Source organism: Setaria viridis, chromosome 2 (genome assembly GCF_005286985.2).
Source record: "Setaria viridis chromosome 2, Setaria_viridis_v4.0, whole genome shotgun sequence".
Classification (NCBI taxonomy): Eukaryota; Viridiplantae; Streptophyta; class Magnoliopsida; order Poales; family Poaceae; genus Setaria; species Setaria viridis.
Window position 1 is genome coordinate 14,075,620 of NC_048264.2, and position 11,952 is coordinate 14,087,571.

General features: G+C 44.9%; 1 pseudogene; it reads left to right on the top strand.

The window, feature by feature from the left end:
* Window positions 1-476: 476 nt before the first annotated feature.
* Window positions 477-4,665, top strand: LOC117844758 (uncharacterized; annotated as a pseudogene).
* The last annotated feature ends 7,287 nt before the right edge of the window (window positions 4,666-11,952 follow it).

Genomic DNA, 11,952 nt, shown 5'->3' on the forward strand with positions numbered 1-11,952 from the left:
AGCGACTAGCACTAGCGAACTGCATCTAAGTTTGCATAGGCAAGTCAAAAGAATGGAATGGAAATAAACAAAACAAATAAGACTCGGTCGCATATAAAGGACCTAGCCTGAACCTTATGGGGCATGGTCTCAAATCCCAAGTCTCAACTCTTCAGCAAAGCATGTATTGCCTTATCTTATTGTGGGTCACATTACTGCCAAGAGAAACCGGTCACTTTGATATATAAGGAGTCCTTGGTCGATCCTATGTGCTTCAGAAATGCCGGTGGTAACTTGCATCGGGACTCGGGAGATAAACAACGTGTTTGTTCTGTGTGATCAGGCCGAACCGACCCTAACCGAACTTTGGTTTGCATCACGTGACACGTTATCAAGTCGTCCATCACGTACGAAACCGGTCCGCGTAAGGGCCCGTTCGGTTTGGCCGGAATGGCCTGGATTGCAGCCCAATCCGAACGGATTGGAACGGCCCGAAACGAATACGATCCAATATAAAAAGTACTGTTCGGTTGGCCTGGCCCGGAACCAAACCTGGGCCGGAACGATTTCAATCCTTCCTTCCTTGGCCCGGAATCAATCCGCACCTCATCCCTCCTGGAACGGTTCCTGGCCACACGCGACGCGAGGAGACGGACGCTCCGCTAGCGGCGCGCGAGGCGACGCGGCGGCGGCGCAAGGTGGCGGCGTGGCGGTGCAGCACATCTCCGACGGCCACCACCGCGACGGTGACCGTTGCCTTCTCGCCAGTAAGCCGCCGCCTTCCCTGTCTTCTCTCCCTCTCGCCCTAGGTTTCTTGCTCCCTGGCCATCGTTTCTTGTTTCGTCGATTGGTGCACGGGCTAGCCGGGATCTAGATCTACTCCTGCGTCCGCCCGCCCGGCCATCGCTGCACGATCCGCGAGATCCGGCGACAGCCGCGGCCGTCTTGCGAGAGTCTGATTGGTATTTGTTTGGAGTCCGGCGGTTGCTCTCACCGCTGCCACCCTCTCGATCTGATTGGTATTTGTCTCTATTCTTCGATGACTAGCATATGCGTGTGGTATTGGCATATGTTTGGAGATGTGGGTATGGTTTGCATGCTAGGTTCCTGCTGTCTGCCTCGCTCTGTCCAGTATAGTTTTTTGTGTTTGCGAGCCTAGGACTTTTCCTAAATAGCATATAGCATCAGCTTTGAGTAGAATCTTCCTACAATTTTCTTTTCCCATTGCATTGGTGATACCGACAGCTCCTTTTGCTTCACATCTGTCATGTGCAGTTTATTGTGATGACAGTAATCCATCTTTGTGTTCAGTATCTGTTAGTGTTTTCTTTTTGTTTTGATTCAGTTAGCAGTCGGCAGTCAGTTAGCTTAGTCAGTACTGATCTAATCTTTCGGTTTCTAGGTTCATTCGGCTGGACTGTGCTTCTGATTTATAGTTTCTGTAACCCAAACCATGATTGAACGAAAACTCATTTGTTTCCTATATTCAGTTAGCAGTCGGCAGTCAGTTAGCTTAGTTGAAGTGACCTCACCTGTGGGTGGTCACTTGCTTGGGATCGGACCCTCCTCGGGTAGCTATGTTCATTTTGCATATGCTCCAACATTGTCTTTCTGAGAGACATATTTGGATTCGGTGTTGATTGAAGCACAAATTCATCTTCCTTATAGTAGAGTATTGTAATTTTTACAGCCGATGAGAATGTTAGTTAGACAGGTGCTACAGCTGTACTATGGAACATGACATCTGTCCTAGTCAATCTTACTTCAGGCTATCAGCTTCTTGTTTGTTTGATTCCTTTATCTCTTTGAGGGGAAAAGTATGCGTGCTAGTTAATCACCTGTTAGTTCCTGTTCTAGAAATTCCAGGTTTTGTATCATATCTGTTGCCATGTTTCCTTTGATCTTTACCTTTCCTTTTTATGGTAACTGATTTTAGATTTCCATGCATCATGCATTTACCATGACATGATGATGACCTAGCAGGTAAAGTCGCTGTCTACTTACCTCATGAATTCACTGTCTACTTACCTCATAAATTCGCTGTCTACTTATACTATTGTTTGGTCTGCCTAAGGGCATATGGTGTGGGCTTATTGGTACTGTTTGATCAAAAGGCAACTGGATTGATGCAACTTATTTGCAACTTCACCTAGTGTGTGTGCCTGAAGCCTGAAACTAACAATAAACGCATCAACTTATTATGCAATCAGAACTATGGAGCTTCTGTCATTTCTTTATGTGTCAAGACCATAGTGATTGAATGTGTTAGTTTAGCACTGAGCAGCAGGTATACTTTGAAGCTAATGGGTGAATATTTTGGTTTCGAATTTTTTAGAGTTGAAGAAAGATGGTGCTTGGTCGAGCAAGGTTCTTTAGTACAAGTTATTATGAAAGAATTGAGATATTGAGTTGACCTAGTGAACGTACTGAAAATAGCTATTAGTTCTAGTTCATCTATGTAATATATCCAGAATTGTTTGATTGATCTGACTATCCAGAATTTTAATGTTAAATTTTCAACATGATTCTATGCGATCATCTTGCCTGATTTCTTGCCTTATTTCTGATTCGCCTGGTGCTGCAGCTACAGCCTAGAGCTAGAATAGAGTAGAGCTGCAGTAATGGCCTGGGTAGCTTTGAGTTAATAAGCACTCCTTGTATAAAAGATAATGAGTTAGTAATTTAATAAGCAAAGCTTCTACTAGCAGTGAAAATATACCACACTCACGCCTTGTTGATTTTCTATCTCCTTAATTACTTAATTAGACAGCATAGCTAGCTCCTACTACTGTTTCTGTTAGCAAAATTTACAAACTACTTTGTATGTCTTGCAAATCAAGAGACCCCAAGCATAGAAAACTCTTTTCATGAAGTTGGATGGTCATTCTAAATTTCAGGACCATTTTACCCATGAGCCAAATTCTGAAATGGTTCTGAACCACGAGCTGATGATGCTGTTTGTGTTGATCGAGAGCTGGAGCTGCCCCAATCGTACTAGTTTAAGCAAATTCTATTGCCCCAATCATATCACAGACTCACAGATGCTAGATCCATTGCTGCTTATGCTAATTCACAAAAGGATCTCCAAGTTTTCACTGTAGTGATTTCTTGATGCAAATTGATCTTACTGTCATGTGTGGTCCTACAGCAAAATTCATCCATGTCAGGTTATTTGTTTGCTTAATTAAGATGCTAATGTTACATTAGCATTCAAAGATGCTAATGCTAGTATTTGCTTTAACTATTACATTATATCTGTTCTTGGATAGAAGCTTTTGATGTGCTAACTTTTTCTTGTTACTTGTAGATCCCACCAGCACCATTAAGAGTTGGGGAAGGTGAACCACCCCCTTCTTGGGATCCGGTACCAACTCCAATAGGTACATAATTATATCTATGTTTAAGTCTATTCCAATAAGTAATTTTTTCTATTGCAATGAGTAATTTAGGTGACAACCTATTTAGCCTTCCATTTTATCTATTTAGCTTCTATCTTACTATAAATTTATATGCTTTAGTTCTGCAATGAATATCTCATTGAGAGATCGTATTAGAAAGAGGAGGGAGGAAGAAGATGATGACATGATGATGTTTTCTATTCCCTGCCTTATATCTGATGGGTTCTGCTAGAGAAGGAGGAGTAAAGAAGAAACGTCATACATCAGAAGAAACAGGAGAGGTTAAGGTTCGTCGACTCCTTGAGGGATATATCAAGAACTGTCAAGTTATATTTAGGATGGAACCCCACATCTTCAAAGAGTTGGCGACTTATCTTAGAAGGAAAAGACTTGTTGTTGATACAAGGATTACGGTGGAGGAAAAGTTGGGTTTCTTCCTATGCATGTTAAGTCGCAACGCCTCATATGAGGATCTTGTAGTGACCTTTGGGCACAGCAACGACACCTTCCATCGTCACATCAACCACTTCTTCAAGAAGGTCATTCCCACACTTTCTCGTCGTTTCCTCTAGTCCCCCGATCCTAATCAAGTGCATCCGAAAATCCAAGATAATCCTAGATTCTATCCATTCTTCAAGAATTGTCTTGGTGCCATTGATGGAACTCATATCCCCGTTTCCATATTCCCTAAGAAGCATTCTCCTTTTAGGAATAGAAAGGGCACACTAAGCATTAATGTGATGGTGGCATGTGATTTTGATCTCAACATCACTTTTATTTCTAGTGGATTGGAGGGATCAGCTACAGATTCCAGAGTGCTAAGATCGGCTATGAGCAAGGGCTTCCAGGTACCTCCAGGCAAATTCTATCTGGTTGATGGAGGGTATGCAAATACTCCATCTTTCCTCGCTCCATATCAAGGGGTTCGATACCATTTGAAAGAATTTGGAGCTGGACATCGAAGACCACAAAACTCAAAGGAGCTCTTCAACCACCACCACGCACTACTGAGGAACCATGTCGAAAGGATTTTGGGAGTGCTTAAGAAGCGATTCCCCATTCTCAAAGTTGCCACATTCCATACATTAGAAAATCAAGTGAAAATACCTATAGCTGCATCCATCTTCCACAATCTAATCCAATTACTTCATGGAGATGAGGAATGGTTGGATCATCAGCCGATAATATCGATCCAACACACTTTGTTTCTTTACCCAATGGCGATCAAAACAATGACTCAGGCACTGCACAAGGCAATGCTTTGAGAGATACCATCGCCCAAGAAATGTGGGTTCAGTACTAGCAATTTGTTTCTTGTCAATTTTGTATTATTGATGCTATGAAATTTCTGTTACTAATGCTTGACCATTGTTTATGTAGGAAAACAAAGAGTGGACTGGAACCCAACTCTTGAGAAATCACTTGTTGAAATTCTGCATGAGTATAAAGATTGTGGCTATAGAAGTGACAACGTTTGGAACACTAAAGGGTGGAACAAGATGGTGAAGGAGTTCCATCTGAGAAACAAGTCTGTCTCGTACACAAAGGCACAAATTCAAGATAAAGAATGTCTTAAGAGAGACTACAAGATGCTCAAAGCGGCAAGAATGCAAAGTGGGTCAAAATGGAATGAACAAAGAAATATGGTTGAAGGATCAGCCACAATGTGAGAGAACCTCATGGTGGTAAGTTAATTTCTTGAAGTAATTCTATGGATAACCTCATAGTGATAACTTTGTATTTGATCAATGTTTTTTTTCAAATATGCAGACTTTCCTCAAAATCAAGAAGTTTCAAAACAACAAGGAAAGCTTTCTGCTCTTTGATGCTTTGGGAGAACTCTATGATGGTAAGTTCTTTATATTAAGCTCTTTCCTAGTCAGATCTCTATGATGTAAAATAGGTGCTTGTCCTATTTTTCTGAATGCATTGTACTAAATGTAGGTCATCTGGCTGAAGGGACATACAATTTCACTTCTATTGAGTCACAACGTGTGGAAGAGCCCCTTCAACAAATTGATGTTGTAGAGGAAGAAGCTGAGGAAGAAGCCCTATAGGAAGTTCATGAGATACGTGATGAAGAGGATGAAGAAAAGGATGCAAGAGATAAAGAAGAGGAGGCAAGAAGTGGACAACGAAGAATGGCTGCATCAAGAAAGAAACCAGAAAAGGAAGGACAAAGGCCTAGAAAGAGTGCAAAAATTGAAGCTATGATGGAGAGATTCCTTGAAATGAGAACAAAGCAAGCAGAAGATGAAGCTCAACAGCTAGCAAGAGAAAATGAGACAAGAGAAAAGGAGGCAAGAGATAAGGAGGCTGCTAAAGGTGATGAATACTCCATCAAAAGGTGCATATCGATTATCAACACAATGGAAGTGACCAAACAGGAAAAGGCCAAAGCTTATGCAATCTTCACCAAGAGCAAAGAAAACAAAGAGACTTTTATTTGTGCTAGTGAAGAAGATGAAGAATCCGCTTTGATTTGGCTTAGGAATGAGATGGCCTAGCAGGTATTGACTCCCTTTACTTGACAGCTTTCATTATGCATTTATATTACTAGTGTGAATAGAACATAGAAGAATAGTCTCTATTGGAAGGCCGTTGGTGGTTCAGTTTGTCCTTGCTCAGATGAACTAAAAATAAAATTGCTGCAGAGCTGTGCTTTTGCTAGTGATCTGGATTGGCTGTGTGGTTATGCCTGTTAGTAGTGTGTAATTGCTATCTGTAGCAATATGTGCTTTTGATTGTCAACTACTAGACATGTACAAAGGATGTGATCCATCTTGTTTTATTCTGTTCTGATGTGCAGTCGAAGAAGAATCGTCTGCTGCATTGTGGCGTAGGCTTCTCAAGATGATCACCCTGATGTGCTTCGGTGTAGTGCAGGAGATGTTTACCTTCTTGGGTTCTAATTTAATTTTCAGCTCATCAAGACTCTGGTCATGTTCATACATGTAATTTAATTTTTACCTCATCAAGCATGGTTTTATGTAATGTGAGGATAATCATATGTTGCTTTGTGACTGAGATTTTTGGCACTAACGGTTTATTCCCTGTATTAATTCCTGTCCAACCGAACAACCAATCCCTGGATTAAATCCAGTCGGATTAATCCCATGCCTGGATTGAGTGACACGCCTGGATTCACCCAATCTAGACCTGAATTAGATACAGAGCTGAAATTAATCCAGGCCAACCGAACGAGGCCTAATGCATTCCCACAAGCCAACAACACAAGACAATCTCTCATGCGAACTTGTTCTTCAGAAAACGCCGGATGAGTTGATACCTTTTCATACCGGATAAATTCAATCCAAAAACCAAACATGCTCAAACAGAGACATGAAAAGCGAGAGAGGAATTAGAATACGGTTTACACACACTGCAAGGAATAACAAACACGTGGCATGCCACTTCAAAAGGCTACTACTGCAGGCCCGCCCATCCCCTGCATAGCTTCTTTCTCCATAGCCCGCCCAAATGATGTTTTGGTATAATAAAGAAGAAAAAAATCTCTCATCCTGGAGATTCTGGCATTCCACCGTTGCAGGTAGCCAAAAGGCCAAGGTTTGAAGTGTTGGACAGGTAGCTGTCAATGAGGAACGTTTCTAAAAAAATGCTAGATCTTTTTGACCGATTCATTGGGTGAGTTGTGCTAGGTGAATAATCTAAATCTAGCCCCTTGAATATGATCATGAGATTAAGCCACTGATCGTTGAACGGATGGATGATTTGATGATGTAACTGGGAGGAAGTAGCATTGGTTTCGTCTGCTACCAAAAAAAGCGTGTCAGTAGGTACAATATCAACTGTGATGTCTGCATAATTTTGTAGTGGTGAACGAGGGCAGTCCCAACCCTCCTACTAGTCTGATTTTGGCCACTGCCCACCAACGGTCCAGTTATGAGGCAGATCGTGCTACCAAGCACCTGCCGACAGCTGTTAGCCCACCGCCCATACCGAGACTGGGTAGATGCTAAAGACCACCCAGAAGAACTCATGCCGCACATTATGATTCTTTGCAGTTAGTTCGCAACACTTCCTGATACCACTGTGCATGCCTGGCGACTATTAGTAGGCTAGTAGCTAATTGCATGTAAGTTTGCATGGCTAGTTTGGAGAGAGTGGAATGGAAACAAACAAAACAAATGAGACATGTGTTGCTATATGCATGATCTCAACTCTCAAGCAAACTATATTGCCTTATCTAGTTGAGGCTCTCTTGACTTATTTTTTTGGCACAAAAGAATGCCATAGGAATCCTATAGATTTATAATAAGGAAACGAGAATCAGTAGAAAATACTAAGTAAAAAGACAAATTACAATTGAATTTAATAAAGTCTTTTCTCAGCAGCATCCATTGTATATATAATTCTCCAGTACTGTCGATCTTGCATAAATGAATGAAAGGGAAACAGTGCAAAGACCTAGCCAAGATCTAGACAAATCTCAATCGCATCGTGGTGCTTTTGGAAACCGCAATAGTCTTTTGTATTGAGAACTGACCCATATAACCGCTAGATAAATATCGGCGAGAGTGCCTCCTGACTCTAAGGTAGATATGCTCCCATGCTATCATCCACTAGCAACCACAACCCTCATGAGCCCTTCACCGGTACCAAAAGACAATTATCCCAAGGAATGACACCATTAACTCCACCTAGATGATGACGCAATGGTTTCAAATGAAACTCGGGATGAAGGAGCAAGATCATAAAAACTACCATCATCACCACATCATTGAGGAAGACGAGAAAAATATAGATATTTTATTTGGATGATAAACCTAAATACCTACATAGATCTATTAGTTTGGTAAGGATGGTAAGAAGGTGGACTTGGTGCAGTGGTAGAGACTATCTCCATTTGTGGTAGCTATGAGGATGAGCGCACCACGGCGCACCTGCCGACAGCTGTCAGCCCGCTGCAGCGCTGCTGCTCATGCTGCAAGATCGGGAGAGTGGAGATGATCGAGATTGCCTGGAGGCCACACCGTGCATTACTATTCTTTGCAATTAGTCCATGACACTAGCTGGTAGAGCGCTGCCTCCTACGTAGGAAGTATCGGTGGGAGATGGGGGAACGAGCCTTGAAGGAGGGGCGACGGGGAGGTGCCGTGCTGTTCGCACGACATCGAGCAGGGAGACGAGGAAAACGTGGAAAGATGGGCAACGATATCTTTTTGATATAATTGCTTGATTAATCCCTAGTCCAATTGGGTTTATATATCACCCCTAAAAGGAGAATCCTAACTGATTACTCCTTGGCCAAGAAAGTCCTGAACCAACTCTATCTCTGTCTTATCCTAATCCCCTTCAGGCACCTAGGCTTGCTGCTGCCTGTGCCTTCTGTAGGGGATGCCCACCATAACATCTCTCCCCACCTTAGCATACAGCTCGTCCTCGAGCTGAAACTCCGGGTAGGACTGCTTGAATTGTGCCAACGATTCCCAAGTAGCCTGACTCTCATTCATGCTAGCCCACTAAACACGAACATCCCAAAATGCCGCGCCGAACCCGAGCCTGCAGTACCTTGGTCGGCAGGGGAAGGAAACAGCCATTCTCCAACGCAGGAAGTGGAGGAGTTTGTACCGATGGATCACCATGGAATCGTTTGAGGCCCACATGGAACACATCATGAATTCGGGCACCAGCAAGAAGGCGCAGCCGATAGGCAACCTCGCCAATGCGCTCCACAATCTGAAACGGCCCTGCATACCGGGGTCCCAACTTCCCCTTTGGCCGATCAACAAAGGACAGGGCTTGGCGGTGAAGAAGACACAGCCACACCCAGTCCCCAATAGCAAACTCCAACTCCCTGTGATGGTCATTATAGTAGCGCTTGGAGTATTCCTGTGCTTGCAGCAAGCGATCTCGAACTTTAGTGAGGAATATGTCGCGTTTCCTTAGCAATTGCTCCACCGCGGGCAGTGTTGCCGAACTTGGAGAATATGGTACCATGGCCGGAGGTGGGCAACCATAAACTACATGGAACGGGGACGTCCGGAGGGCTGAATGGAAGGACGTATTGTAACAATACTCAGCCCAAGGTAGCCAAGCAACCCACGCCCGAGGGCGATCACTGGTGATGCACCGAAGATACATAGCAATCGTCTTGTTGATGACCTCTGACTGCCCATCAATTTGTGGATGAAAAGTCGTGCTCATCTTCAACTTTACACTAGCTAATTGAAACAATTCCCTCCACATAGCACCGGTGAAAACGGGATCACGGTCGCTGACAATGGACTCCGGAAACCCATGCAGCCGAACAATCTCCTCACAAAATGACTTGGCCATCGAGGCAGCCGCATATGGGTGGCTATGCCCATATTTGGAGAATCTGTCCACCACAGTAAGAATGACCGACTTCTCGTGCACCTTGGGTAGCCCCTCGACGAAATTCATGGTGATGTTGGCCCAAACACGCGAGGGAAGCTTTAGTGGCTGCAACAGCCCTGCTGGCATTTCTGTCTTGTTTTTCTGACATGTAGAACAAGACCGAACGAACTCTTGGACTAAGCGGCGATCATGGGGGATATGGAAATCAGTGCGCAGCCGCTGGAGAGTCTTCTGAACCCCTTCATGACCGACCGTGTGGGTCTGATGGAGCACCGTGCGAGCATGCTCCGACCCATCAGGAAGAAATATGCGGCCGCCATAGAGGACCAGTCCATCTTGGACACTCCAAGGATCACCTAGCCATCTAGCAAGAATGTCCTCGCGGGCTGTATGCAACACCTCTATTTTCTCCGTGTCACGCTTGATGTCGTCCAATAGCTGAAAGAACAAACTAGAAATTGCCTGTACTGCTGCTTCTGGGGTATCACGGCGTGACAATGCATCCGCCATTGTATTCAGACAGCCTGGACGGTACTCGACGGCAAAATCATAACCAAACAGCTTGCTGATCCATTGGTGCTGAGGGATAGTAGAGAGATGCTGATCCAACATGTACTTGAGACTGTAATGGTCAGTGCGGATGATGAAGCGGCGGCCCCAAAGATAAGGCCGCCAATGACGCATAGCATGGACTAACCCAATCAATTCTCGCTCATATGCTGCAATTTTCAAGTGTCGAGTAGCAAATGGTAGGCTAAAAAATGCAATAGGCCCAGCCTCCTGGTGCAAAATAGCACCAAACCCGGACCCCAAAGCATCACAATCCACTAGGAATTCCTTGTCAAATGCAAGTAGCTGCAAACCAGGAGCTGTGGACAATGCCTTCTTCAATGCGGACATGGCTGTTTCGGCCTCAGTGGACCATAGAAAACCCTCCTTGCATAGGAGCTTAGTGAATGGCTCGACAATGATCCCAAAATCCTTGATGAATTTGCGATAATATCCTGCGAGGCCGAGGAAACCGCGGAGGCCGCGGGCTGACCATGGGGTCAGCCAAGTCGTCAGGGCAGCCACCTTGTCCGCATCCATGGCCACACCATCCCTCAAGATGATGTGGCCAAGGTAGGCGACAGACTGTGCTCCAAATGAGCACTTGGAGCGCATTGCAAACAATGAATTGGCGCGGAGCACGGTGAGGACAGCACACACATGTTGCAAATGCTCCGCCCAAGTGTTACTGTAGATTAAAATGTCGTCAAAGAACACAAGGACAAAGCAGCGGAGAAACGGTCGAAGCACCTCATTCATGAGACTCTGGAAGGTCGCCGGTGCGTTGGTCAAACCGAACGGCATCACCAAGAATTTGAAGTGACCATGGTGTGTGCGGAACGCCATCTTCTCAATATCATCCGGATGGACACGGACCTGATGATAGCCGGAACGGAGGTCCAGCTTGGTGAAGGAACGGGCACCTCGTAGTTCATCCAATAACTCATCCACCACCGGAATAGGAAAATTGCCCTTGACAGTTATGGAGTTGAGAGCTCGATAATCCACACAACAGCACCAAGTGCCATCGGTATTCTTCACAAGCAATACAGGCGTTGAAAATGCTTAGGTGCTCGGGCGGATAATGCCCTATTCCAACATAATCTGACACTACCGCTCGAGCTCATCCTTCTGAAGCTGTGGGAATCGATAAGGTCGGACTGCCACCGGAGCTCTGCCAGGCAATAAGTGGATATGATGATCATAGGCGCGTGATGGAGGCAGACCTGACGGTTCCTGAAACACATCACCAAATTCCATCAGCAGTCAATCCATTAAATCTGCACCCACACCACTGACGGCGCGCACTGCGGTCTCCTAAATATCATCCCGGGCAGATCCAATTCCCTTCCAAAATACCCGACGGCCACCACGCCAGAAAGCCATACGCAGATCATCGAAATCCCACAAAATCAGACCCAAAGTATGGAGGTATTCCACCCCCAGAATCACATCGAAGGAGCCCAAGGGAATGGCGTAGTAGCTAATGGAAAATGCCTCCATGCCGATGGTGATAGGAACATCCAGGGTGCGACCTTCACAGGCAATCTTGTCGCTGTTAGCCACGCCGACGCGCAGACCCGTACACGGGCGGATGGGCATGCCCAGGTGACAGGTGGCGGCGCTATTGATGAAGTTGTGGGTGGAGCCGGAGTCGAGAAGAGCACGCAAGACTGCACCCTTG